The sequence below is a fragment of the Arctopsyche grandis genome, chromosome 9 (genome assembly GCF_051622035.1).
Source record: "Arctopsyche grandis isolate Sample6627 chromosome 9, ASM5162203v2, whole genome shotgun sequence".
Classification (NCBI taxonomy): domain Eukaryota; kingdom Metazoa; phylum Arthropoda; class Insecta; order Trichoptera; family Hydropsychidae; genus Arctopsyche; species Arctopsyche grandis.
Window position 1 is genome coordinate 32011780 of NC_135363.1, and position 12772 is coordinate 32024551.

The following is a 12772-nucleotide window of genomic DNA, read 5'->3' on the forward strand; positions in this document are numbered from 1 at the left end:
CGGATATAAAGGCTGCTCTAAATAACGTTAATATTCAATAATCGTACAGAACGTATGGACAACCAATCAAAACGGAGTCATATCTTCGGTAGTTGTCGGGAGAAGTCGGGTGTCATGGATCGAGTGAATCGATTTCGATTTGCAGTATCGCTCGGGGCGATAGCTAATAATAATAGAAAAAAATAGGAAGTCTTTAAATAAATAATTGAAAACTCTCCATGGGAGTCTGCGTATTTTTAAGAATCGAAAATTATTACAAATAAAGAATTGAAAACTATCTATGAGAGTCTACGAAAATAACGGTTCCGGTTCCGGATTTTTTTTTTTAGTTTTATAAGAGTATATAATAATTTTATACCCATGCGATGATGTTTCATCGGGCTATTCACTAGTACATATTATGAGCAGCTATATTTGAAAGGGGTATCAGTCTACATTTCTTCATTTCGAGAAATATTTTGCGTTTAACAATATTTAAAAATACTTGTAGCGTGTAATACGTTTATTCTGCTTTTCAGAGATTTTGGACATATCGAATTAAAATAAGTAATCACAATTTGTAAATTAAGTCAAACAGATAGATATAGTGTTTTTGGAACTGAAAATTGGACTTTCAAATATAACGGCTCAAACAAAATTTTGGCAATACCGAATTTTTTTATTTCAAAATAAAAAATACTTATTTTTTCAAGGTCAACCGAAAAATCAATCAACCTATGAATTCTTTAAAAAAAATACAAAAGTTAAGATTTTTCACATTAAAAATGAATTAAAATGTCTGATCTAAGCGCCTTTCTCTTTCGCATGTTGCTGTTTGAATTTAAACATTTCTTCAAATATGTACTTATTAAATGTATATGACCTTATAAAATTAATACACGCTTTACAGTGATATCAATCCCATCCTACACATATTTATTTATTTATTAAAAAAAATGTAGAAATTCATAAAAACAAAGAATAAATATAACATAAGAGATAAGAGAGATAAAAAATTACCACTTACACAAAAACTATGTGAACTTAATAAGAGGTATGTAATAAGATCTAAGCCCAATTATAGAATTCACAAAATACATAATATAATATATCTAGTACATATAGGCAAACAAATAAAAAAGGAAAGAATAAAGACTAAAATATGACTAAATAGGACAATGCAAAAATTAAACATATGAGTAATTTGAATAAGTATTTTTTACAAAATGTCAAATCAAACATACATACATACATATTATGGACAAACACAAGTCAAAATCAGCCACACACGTTCCATCAATCAAACAATATAATTTGACATTAAGCACTAACATTTGCGTCGAAATATTTTCAGAGCTTACGAACCGGCTCCAGACAGCCGCCCCATTAAATACGATGTTATTGTATATTCAATTTGATTTCCATAAACCGCTAATGTGATTCGAATGGGGTAGGCGAGCTGGGGGGGGGGGGTTTGGGGGTTAGAATGAGATGGGGATGAGTGAGATGGGAAGAAGTTGGCTGGTCCCTCGGGCCCGTCACCAAACTTTATAAAAGCTCTCGCACAATAGGCAGGAGCGACATACAAAAGCCGACGAGGAGGTAAGGGTGTCGAAAGAGAAGGCAAGGAAGGGGCCAGCTTCAAAGAAGAGAACAAGAAGAACAAGAAGTAGAAGAAACCACTCGACGGGTGCCACAGACCCCGGCAAATATTAGCATTTCGTCTACAGTCTAATGCGTAAGTGTGTATGGGTGTGGTACTATCGAAAAGCACCATGATTCGTAAATGATCTTATATAATAGAAAAGCCGGTTTTCCGGCGATTCCCGGGAAGGAGAAAAATAAAAAAAAACCCTTTGTAACTTGGAGGATTTCAATCTAAAGTCGATTGTATCTCCTCGAGACTGGAAACCATCCAGCTAATCATTAAAATTATATTAAAAACAAACATTTTGAGTTTCTTTGGTATAAGTGAAGTATCATTAAAGAGTCTCTGTAAACAAAGGTGGAAAAAAGGTAGAGAAGCGAATCTAATGAAATGGAAAAGGATCAGTGGTCAGGTGAAAACTTTTGACCCCAATCTATGTATGGTGTAAATTAGAATACCAAATTTTGTACTTTTAGCTAAAAAAAAACTGTGTGTAAATTTGCAGTGTATAAAAAACCATTGTTTTTACAAGCCTCTTCTATGTTTCACTTCGCAAAAAATTGAGCTAAAATTCCTACAGTTTTCAAATCGTTTGTGAAACTTTGTCATTTTGCGAGGTTTGGTCGGCGATGGATATTTTTATATAATCAATTTGCAATAAAAAGAAGGTTGAATTGATTGTATTCAACAGTTTATGAATGAAAAATTAAAAACGAGATGTATCACTTTTGATCGACAGCAAAGATAACAAAATTTAACACACATTGTTTATAAACCATTAAAAAGTGATCATGGGTTGACAATGAGTTATCAAATAAATAAATAAAAAAAATCGGTAAAATTTTAAGTGAACTTATTGAGACTGGATACCATGATTTTGAAGTAGAACTTCTAAAAAACATTAACATGATTTTTTAAAGTTAAATAAATACACTGAATCAAACGGCACGGGTGCGCTCTTGACCTCTTGTGGTGAAAAAGTATGCTCATAACTAGGGATTGCAATTTACCGTCAAATTTCATAAACTGGTAAGTGGTAAATGTTTTGGGCTACGACTTGTATACCGATATTAACCGAAAATTAAAGGAAAAAAGAGTTGTTTTTCATGGATTTTATTTTCCTAAAAACGTTTGATTGAATAATAAATAATGTCATATAAACGCATTAAAGTAACTTCACAATATTAACTAAATTTTTATTTTTTATTTTTAACCAATAATACATATATTTTGTTTTTAAAATTTGGACGATGGAAACACCGTCTGAAAACATTTATTACGATTTGGTAAGTCTGTGTTGCCAGTGAATTTATCAATTTAATACTGAAAATAAACAAATTCCAGACAACCTAATCCACAATACGCCATTTGCATCAATTTTAATTATAATATTATATAATTCTACGCCTGCATGTGTACTTAATTCGCGATAAAATAGTTCCCGTTAATACCCGGTAAATTTTAAAATTTATCGGTAATGAAATATTGTCGATTTACTGGTAAGCTGGGATACCCGTATATCGGTATTGCAATCCCTACTCACATTGCAGGGGGTTTTTCGACAAGTTTCTCCTACATTCTTTCAAATATGGAAATTACCGCTATCGATCACCATCGAACCTACATATGTATGTATGTCAAAATAAGAAGAGAATTCTCGAGAAATTTTGATTCTCGTTTCTCGAGAAATTTTGATTCTCGTTTCTCGAGAATATTTTATTGTAAAATTTCGAGATTCTCATTTCTCGAGAATATTTTATTATGAAAATTCGAGATTCTCGTATCTCGAGAAATCGTTTATTAGAATCTCGAAAATATCGAGAATATTCTTAATTTATCACTACATGTTTTTGCTCAATAAACTGACTGATTTGTATACTTTCAGTTTACCATCTATACATATTACATTTGTGAAGTATTGTAATATGTATAGATGGTCAGTATTTTTATTATTTGTCCGGTAAGTTATTATTCGGTCATCATATAAGTACATATATGTACACATGTTACAACGAAATCGCACCATTTTTAAGTTACATATACATATGTATGTATGTGCATGTAGGTACTAGTCACTAGTGTATTCGGTTATGATATCACTAAAACGCTAGTGAAAATATATTTTCACTGACAATATGACCCCACTTAACACATTATTTATTTATTCGAGTATTTGTTCCTTAGATATTAATCAATTTATAGTCAGTATTTTAATATGCATAGATGGTCAGTATTTTTATTATTTGTCCGGTCCCAAAAACACGGGCAAAGCCGGGTAGCAACACTGGGAATTTTATAAAATTATTTTTTACATATTGTTATTTTTACTATTTTAAATTACTTTTGTATATTTTTATTTTCTTTTCATGCCTTCTTTTATAATATTTTTTTTATATAATTTTACTTTTTTTTTCTTTTCAATGTTCTATTATATCTTTCTTTCGTCATGTCTTTAATAAAGTTATAAACCCCTGATATAATATACATATGTATGTCAAGTTTATATGCTAAAAAAATCAATTCACTATATTAAAAAAAAATTATACTTTCTCGAGATTTCTCGAGAATCTCAAGAAACAAAAAAAGAAAATCTCGAATTCTCGAGATTCAAATATTTCGAGAAAATAAGATTCTCAAATCTCGAGATTCAAATATTCCGAGAAAAGCAGATTCTCGAATCTCGAGAATAAAAAAAAGTCGAGAAATCACAACTTCCAGGGCTAACGCGGTAAATTTAAAAAATGCACTTCAAAATCCATGCCGACCTGAGGAAAACGTATCGATTGTCAGATTTTCAATCATCAACTGTACATATTGACGTTGACGATGACTAATTAAGATAATGTTTATTAATTATACATGTATACAAAAATGTTTCTATTTTAATGATTGTAAATCATTCATTCCTGCATGTCCGCCATTACTGATTTTTTTTCGCGTACCACCAAGTGGTACGCGTACCCCAGGTTGGAAACCGCTGGTATAGATTATGCGTGCTAGCGTTTTTTTTACAAGTGCAAAAGTATCTAAAAAAAAAACACGTGTCACGCGCCTCTTTGTGTGCGCCCCTGATATGCTCGAAAGTGTATTTGACTGTACCATTTTATATTTATATTAATATGAATAATATGCCTGAGGTTTCTCCAGAACCTTCTTTGACTATCTAGTCAAAGAAGGTTCTGGAACTTTTAAGAATGCATCAAGCACAGTGCAAATGCTCTATGCGGGATGCCGCAACAATGCAATCAGCTATGTCCTGGCATTCTCCAGTGTACAAAATACTTAGTGTGGATTATATGTTCGTGTTTTTTTTTTGTCACTTGGCAAACCCCGCCCCAACTAATGGCTCTCTACTTGAGAAGATTAAAAATCTCACTCTGTAGAAAATATAACACGTTCAAACACACACACGTAGCGATATTAACCTCCAGACTGCGAGCCACTGGTTCTTTGTGCGACCCATTTTAATCTCACTCTAATGCTGATGCGTTTCTTTTAAATTAGATCATAGGTTTATTGGATTAAAAAAAAACTACTGATGATATATATAAAAACGGACGCGATGTATATTTGTTTGTGGATATGTGCGACAAGTATGGAGATTTAAAAAAAGAATACCAGGAGTATATGTTACTATTTAGCCAGCAGTATGGCTCAATGGTAGCGTGTATGTTTAGCACCAAGTGATCAGTGGGTTTGATCCTCTATACTGCTGGTTAGATTTGGGGGTATTTATGACTCCAAATCGATCCTTTCTTATCAGAGTTTGCCAATTTTATCTGACCATTGTTGAAACGGTTCCTCAAAATCGACAAAAATCATCTTTCCCGTTGTCACAAATCTTCTGTATTTATTGTATGTACAATTTGTAAAAATTATGTACAAATCTAAAATAAATAGATGTCTCAATGGATTAATTATTTAATTAATTGTTATTTCGTGTTCTTCAGCTTCTGGAAATACAGTGATTTATGTAATAGTAAAATGCTGCATTGTTTGTAATTAATTGCCCAGGAAGGCGCATTGGGGTTTTCCTGTCAAACGTTCCTGGTATATATAAGCCTAAAGATATTTAATAAAATAAATACACGCGAACGAGGCACACAACCAATCAGCGTGTGGTGGTCCACGTGGACCACTTAACGTTAGACCAATCGGAGCAACGACAATACATTTGGACCAATGGGTGCATTTTAAGCATCCGCCATTGTTATGCCGAGTTAATTTATGGGCATAGATTAAGTCGGTGAACGCGATATAACATATTTAACTTTATTTTAAGTCGTGTATCAAGTCTTTTCTCAAACCACCCGTTGAAATCAACGGACACAACAGTTTATTATAATGAACGTGAGGCGGATTACTTTTGTTATTAGATTATCCATTTTGGTTCTGAAATAATCAAGAATTTGATTTTTCGTTTTAAAATTAACAGCAACATATTAATGGGGCTTCTACGAGTTAGTTATCAAGTTGAAATAAATGCAAAATTCTACCATAAATTCTCTCAAAAAGCGTAAACAATGCTTATTTTCAACAAAACACAACTTTGATACACGCACATATGTATATACACGCTAAATCAAATTATATGATTCAATCCGTTCAAAACTTTACGTAAGCTCTCTTAAAACTAGAACCTGGCCAGGGAAATACTTTGATATGAAACACGATCAACAACTATTCTAACCAAAGTGCGGTCCACTTAACGATGCCGAGTTTGCACAGGTCGACGAGCACTTAAACCGAATCTGCAACTTTTGAAAACACGTGCCTCGAATAGAGGAGCAAACGTGATTCGCTTAGTATACGTTAGTATATGTATGCATATACGAGCGTTAAAAATATACAAAGTGACGCTTAATTTCCAGCGAAAGGAGTTTAAATTTAACCGCGTCTTCGAACCGCGCCTCGGCTTTATCCAGTTAAATTAACCGACCGACGAGAAACATATTTTACGAGTAAACAACAAAAGGCTTGCGCAGCACAGAAACGTACATAAAGGGTGTGTTTTGGGGATGTTATAACTCAAATATTGAACATCAACGTCGAGACAACTTTCTGGGAAGTGAATCTGGGGGAATTTTCGCTGTGAATGCAAAATTTCGACTCATTGATTGAACATAATATATTTTAGGCTTAATATGTAGTATAAGTGTGAGCGAAATGAAAAAAAAAATAGGTTGTTTTTAGAATGTTTTCAGTGCAAATTTACACGGTGCATTCAAACTTGAAATTTTACAATTGACAGGTGTTATTGTAAATTGACCTTCGATTCCCAGCTCCGAGCTAAAAACAACATTCAGACTTTGGATTATTTGATTACAGAGAAATGAGATAATGATACCTGATAATAATCTGAAATGATTATAATTTATGTAAGTTGAAAATATCTATACACAAAATCTCTATACAAAGACGCAGTTTAAAAATTGTTATTTTTTCACGTAATATTTATGATTCCACAAAATACAATGCAACAATCCATCGTTCAACTGTACGCATTTTTCATTTGAATACTATTAATACTTAATCAACGTGTGTGAATTATGCTTATAAGATAATTGATATTACATCACTCAATATAATACAAAAAGAGGTTTGTAAAAAAGCATCGGGTGGAAGTTGGATAAAAAGTAAATAATACTAATAAAAAGCTTGTTCTTAAAAACATAGTCAATACTATTTATTTATTTGATCAATTGCAAGAAGTACGCAAGAATTTTTTTAAGTGCAAAATAAAAGCGGCCATATTCAAACTTGAGATTTAGCAATTGCTGGACGTTTTTTTGCAAATGACCTTCGATTCCGAGCTCTACAAAAACAGCAATCAGACTTTGGAATATTTGTTTACAGAGATATGAGATAATGATACCTGATAATAGTTTTAAATGATTAAAAAGTGTCAACGGAATCGATTCAATCACATGCTATTTTTATTCCACAAAATAAAATCCAACAATCCATCAATCAAACTGTATGATTTTTTTTATTTGATTAAGATTAATACTCAATCAACGGTGATGTGTAAAAATTTTATGATAAAATCACTAAATATAATACCAAAAAAAGCGTCGAGTGAAGTTTATTATTAAATTCCTCGATTATGATGATTCTGTTCATGATTAAATTCCTCAAGCATATTGTCCGAGACATTTTCTTACTTTCAAGCAAACCCTCGTATGTCGGAAAAATATCAAAACGATCGGAAGAGTGGAAGTGGTTCAAAATCAGCTCAAAAATATTGCATCATGCACACAATGTCGGATAAAATAGCAAAAATCTTGAAAAAATCCTTTTTCAGGATACAGGGTTACAAGTTGTAGTACAAGGTTATGAGTGAGAGCAGTGTGAGATATTACCCCAAATTTGATGGATTTATATTGATACCTTTTGATTTATATAAGCGGATAAGCATAAAAACTATTCCAATAGTAGATCATTTTATGATTTTTCCGGGCGACAGAAAAGTAGGAAAAATCACATTTTTAGAAATTTAATAGAAAGAAAACTAATAAGAAAAATTTTGTCGTTTACCATTTAACTTTGAATATCATGTATCAATGTATCAAATGAGTTTGTTCTTAGTTAAAAACTGTATATAAATATTGCGTACAAAAGTAAAAATAAAAACACAAATAAATATTTATTTTATACTAGTGTTTTTACCCGGCTTCGCTCGGTATATGTAATATAAATCGCTTAAATATGGCCAATCCAATAGTAAAAATTTTATTAAATTTATTTGAATATTCATTTGTTCGATGACGTCACGGATTTATGAACCAACAATACTTACATACTTACATACAAAGTCTCTTTCGAAATTATATATTAGATTGTATGTATGTATGATAAATAAAATATATAATTATATTTCAACGAAATTTTTAAGATGATGAATGTGTTGTAAGTCATGTAATATATTTTAATAAAATTGTATATACACACATATGTATGTATATTTATAGAAATTTCATAGAATTAGCAGTATGATACAGTAAATATATACGTGTTCATATTTGATAATTGATCCGATAGAAACGATGCCATAAGAGTAATATAAAATTAAACTCAGAAATTTGAAATGACATAATCGAAATGTCAGTAAAATGTTACATCAAAGCGTGTTACACCGAAACCCACATGCAAAATGTACAAGTTGGAAGCGAATTTCGGGTCATGCATACATACATATAAAGTCATAACATTCGCCAGGATCACGCGTGCCTCAACGTGAAAACTGAATTTTCCCATTTTCCAACCCCTCAGGTGTGTGTATGTGTGTACATTCGGTGAGATATTAATTCTCATATCCATTTCCTATGCGGATTCGAACACGGCACCCTCATTACTAGGACCGCAGCTAATACTCTTGCCTGAAGTGCCTGAGGTACGCCCCTGGCCTACCCTGATTGTCCTCGGCTCGTGTATCCAAATTTAATATAGCTTTAAACACGATCCGTAATTTAGTCCAATGTTTGATATACATTCCTTGTCATGTTACTAAAGCTTAAATGGAGCTTATTTAAAAAAAATGTCAAATTTTATAAACAGAGAAGCAAATATCCGCACGCCTAATATTTTTTGTACGTAATATATCAACAGAAACTTCGACTCTCATTTCACGTGTTATTCGCATTTATTTTCTTACTAAATAATATATGTATATAGATGAATATTGAATAACTAAAAGTCAATTAACAATATCAGTATTTAGGACTGATACAGTGTGTCTATCTTTGTATTTGTCTCATGTTTAGGTCAAACTGAGGAAGGGGCCCTGATGTTTGACAAATCATTTATGTATTAATAAATATGTAAAAAATTTCAATCAAAAGTTCCAATCAAAGAACTTCCGAAAAAAGTTATCATCATGCTTAAATATTTATATGTATCAAAAATGTCCAAGTAAAGAAACCATAAAAACCAGCTAAGCAAGTGACATCATAAAAATCGATACCTTTGTTGCCTGAAATCGATATCTTTGTTTTTGAAAAAATAATACTGAAAAGATTAAAACCATTAATCGACATTTGGGACTTTATATTTTACTTTAGGAATAAACAATTTTCTATCGATCAATTGCAGCATATAATTACAAAGATTGAACAATCGTTAGTAGAAAATAAATTTTGTCTGGTTGTATTTTTTACAGGTCTTCGACAGAGTATGGCACGAAGGACTTCTCTGCAAAATCAGTAAGTCGGTTTCTGGAAATTATTATTAATTACTCGAGCCATACCTATCTGGACGCATGGCAGGAGTACCGCAGGGAAGCGTAATAGGACCAATCTTGTACTTAATATATACTGTCGACATTCCAACAATAAAGGAAACATTCATTTGAACATTTGCCGATGAGAACGGTGATTATGTCACCGAGTGAATCGCAAACAAATGCGGTTAAACACTTGAAGCGTACACTCGACGAAATCAACCAATGTACCTGAACGATCTCAAAGAAATCCAAGTCACATTTACACTGCGACAAAATTATAATAACCTTCAGATTTTTTCCAAAAGCTAATTCAGCCAAATATTTACATGGGACTTCACCTCAAAACAAGGCTTACATAGAGGCATCATATCAAGAAAAAATAGTGCATATTCGAATCAAACGGAGAGAGACATGTACTGGCTTATAAGAAGAGATTCAATATTAGACCTGCACTGCAAAAATTAATACAACACTCCATTATGAAGCTAGTATAAACGTATGGCGTACAACTGTGGGGGTGCAGTAAGCCATCCACTATGAAATATGTGCTAATATGCCAAAACCAGTTTCTAGGTCTCTGATCACCAAAGCATATCGATTTGTTAGAAATGCAGAGATTAACAAGGACCTGAAAATGTAAACAGTAAGATAAATGATGCGTAAATGTGCCGAGATGAGACTGCACCGTCACCCCAATATATGTATGTAGAAACCTTGCAGTTGCTGGTGAGTTGTAACTTACCAGCTGAGGCGTTTTAAGAAGAAAATACCTCACGAATTGGCAGTTTGAATGTGAGAAATTTAAATTGGTCTTTTGAATGTGAGAAAAGACCAATTCACAACCTTGGAAGACTGAGTGTTGATTCGGTAGTGATCGTACATGATCGGAATGTCATTGGTGATGATTTATCCCTCATTGATAAGAAGGCCTCAGAGAAGAGAGAAAAAAAATAGGTTCATTATTTACATCAGATCACTATACAAACATATACATACATATATATGCACCAAAAGTATATGCGCCAGCTGTATTAATACTGTAGAGATTTGCCTGATTCAAATAATAATTTAATATTTAATTTCCTTTTGAATCGGAGTTTAGAGTCAAGGTGGTGTTTTTAAAGTTTTCGATGATTTTTTTACTAATTTAAAATTTATTATCTCCCCACATCTTGCTCTGACATTTAACAATTATTGTATATATGTATGTACATGTGTAGATAAACGGAAGTGATGATGTAACAAGTTGCTTAAATTTCGTGTTCAAAAAGTATGAATAGTGATCTATGAAATCAGCAAAGTAATCTAATCAGTAAGCCATAGTTTTAATATGTATGTTTTGTATGTAGATTTGTATGAAAATTTGATTACCTTATTCTGAATTTACATCAAAGTTTGGGTCTAATGAGAGAGAATTGAAATATACATTCTAACATATAATACATATGTACATCTGTATATAAAGAGAGCGTTCTTAATAACGTTGCTGAAAGAATTCTTTTCAGCAAAAGTTTCCTTTTGAATTTTCTCTCGGCAAATTTCTTCGTATTATTAATAAGGCTATGAATAATTTGAATGATTCAATGGAAACTTTAAATGATCGAAAATTTCATATGGCAAATTTTTGTATTAATGAAATGACACGTACCCTGAGTTTTCATACGAAGTTCATCCATTTATCCATTTAGAATACTAGTAAGATGACATCCTTACATACCTGAAATCAAAAGAGAACATTTTTAATAATTTTATTATGATTTAATTATAAATTAGTATATAGAAGACCGATCTTTGTTCATAAAAATGTGACTACATATGTATAATATAAAGGGAGTTGACTTAAAAATAAAAAATAAAATTGTCACGATAACGTCTACCATTTTATAAACCAATAGAAAGTTTGGTAAATCAAACCAGGCAAACAATAAATTTAAAAGATACACCCAAGACAGTAAAACGCTCCGCATTTAGCCCTTAAACCCGCGTATTAATAAAGCGCACAGTCGTGTTTGTTCTCTAGAATGGAGATACGTGCGCGCCCTTCCACTTGAGAAGCTCGACATGACGTCAAACCGACAACATTGTGTCTATTTTATCAGTGACGGGGTGAGGGATGCTTTTTAAGGGATAATGCGATCGGCATTATTACACACGGGTATGTCGGCATTACGTATTCCGAACGGGACGCGGCCACGTCTGCTGAAAAGCTCGCAGTTAAGCTTTTCTTTACGGCGCGGAAAAGGCCCCGGGAAAGCGGAAAAACCTCCGGCAAAGAAAGCCGATGCCCCGTTAGCGTTGTCCGCGAACAAACCGTTCGAATCTAGCGAAATTGTTCCGATACGACGAAACAACCATAAACACGTGCGCCGACCCCTCTTCCCTTTCTCCTACCTACCGGTCGTCGCTTTTCCGCCGCTGGCGATTTTTCCTATTTTCCGAACGAGTGAAATCATCCCCCATCCTTCCATACTGTACTACGCCACCGCCTTGAATTGCAAACGGTACTGGTTCTCAATTAACTGTGTAGTATACATAAGTAAGTATTGTTTGACCTAGGTCTAAATGGCACGAGCCCAACTTTTTAAAATGTATGTATGTAGAATAAACAAACAGGATTTTATCTAATTTTATTGGGGAGGTCAAAAACTATAAGATTTCTGTGAGAAGTGTGAAACAATAGGAACATTATTTATTAAGTAAAATTGCTTATAAATTTTTTCACAATTAACAATTTTAAACTAAAACTAACAACTATAATATAACAAAATGTAACAAAACTATAATTAATAATCCTAAAATAATATTATATAATTCCAAACATAGCATTTTATTAAACTTACATATAAAATTACGTCATCTTCCACAGAGGTATCCATTTACACCCCTCAAGAAAGCACCAATGTTACTAGTACCTCTAATGCTCT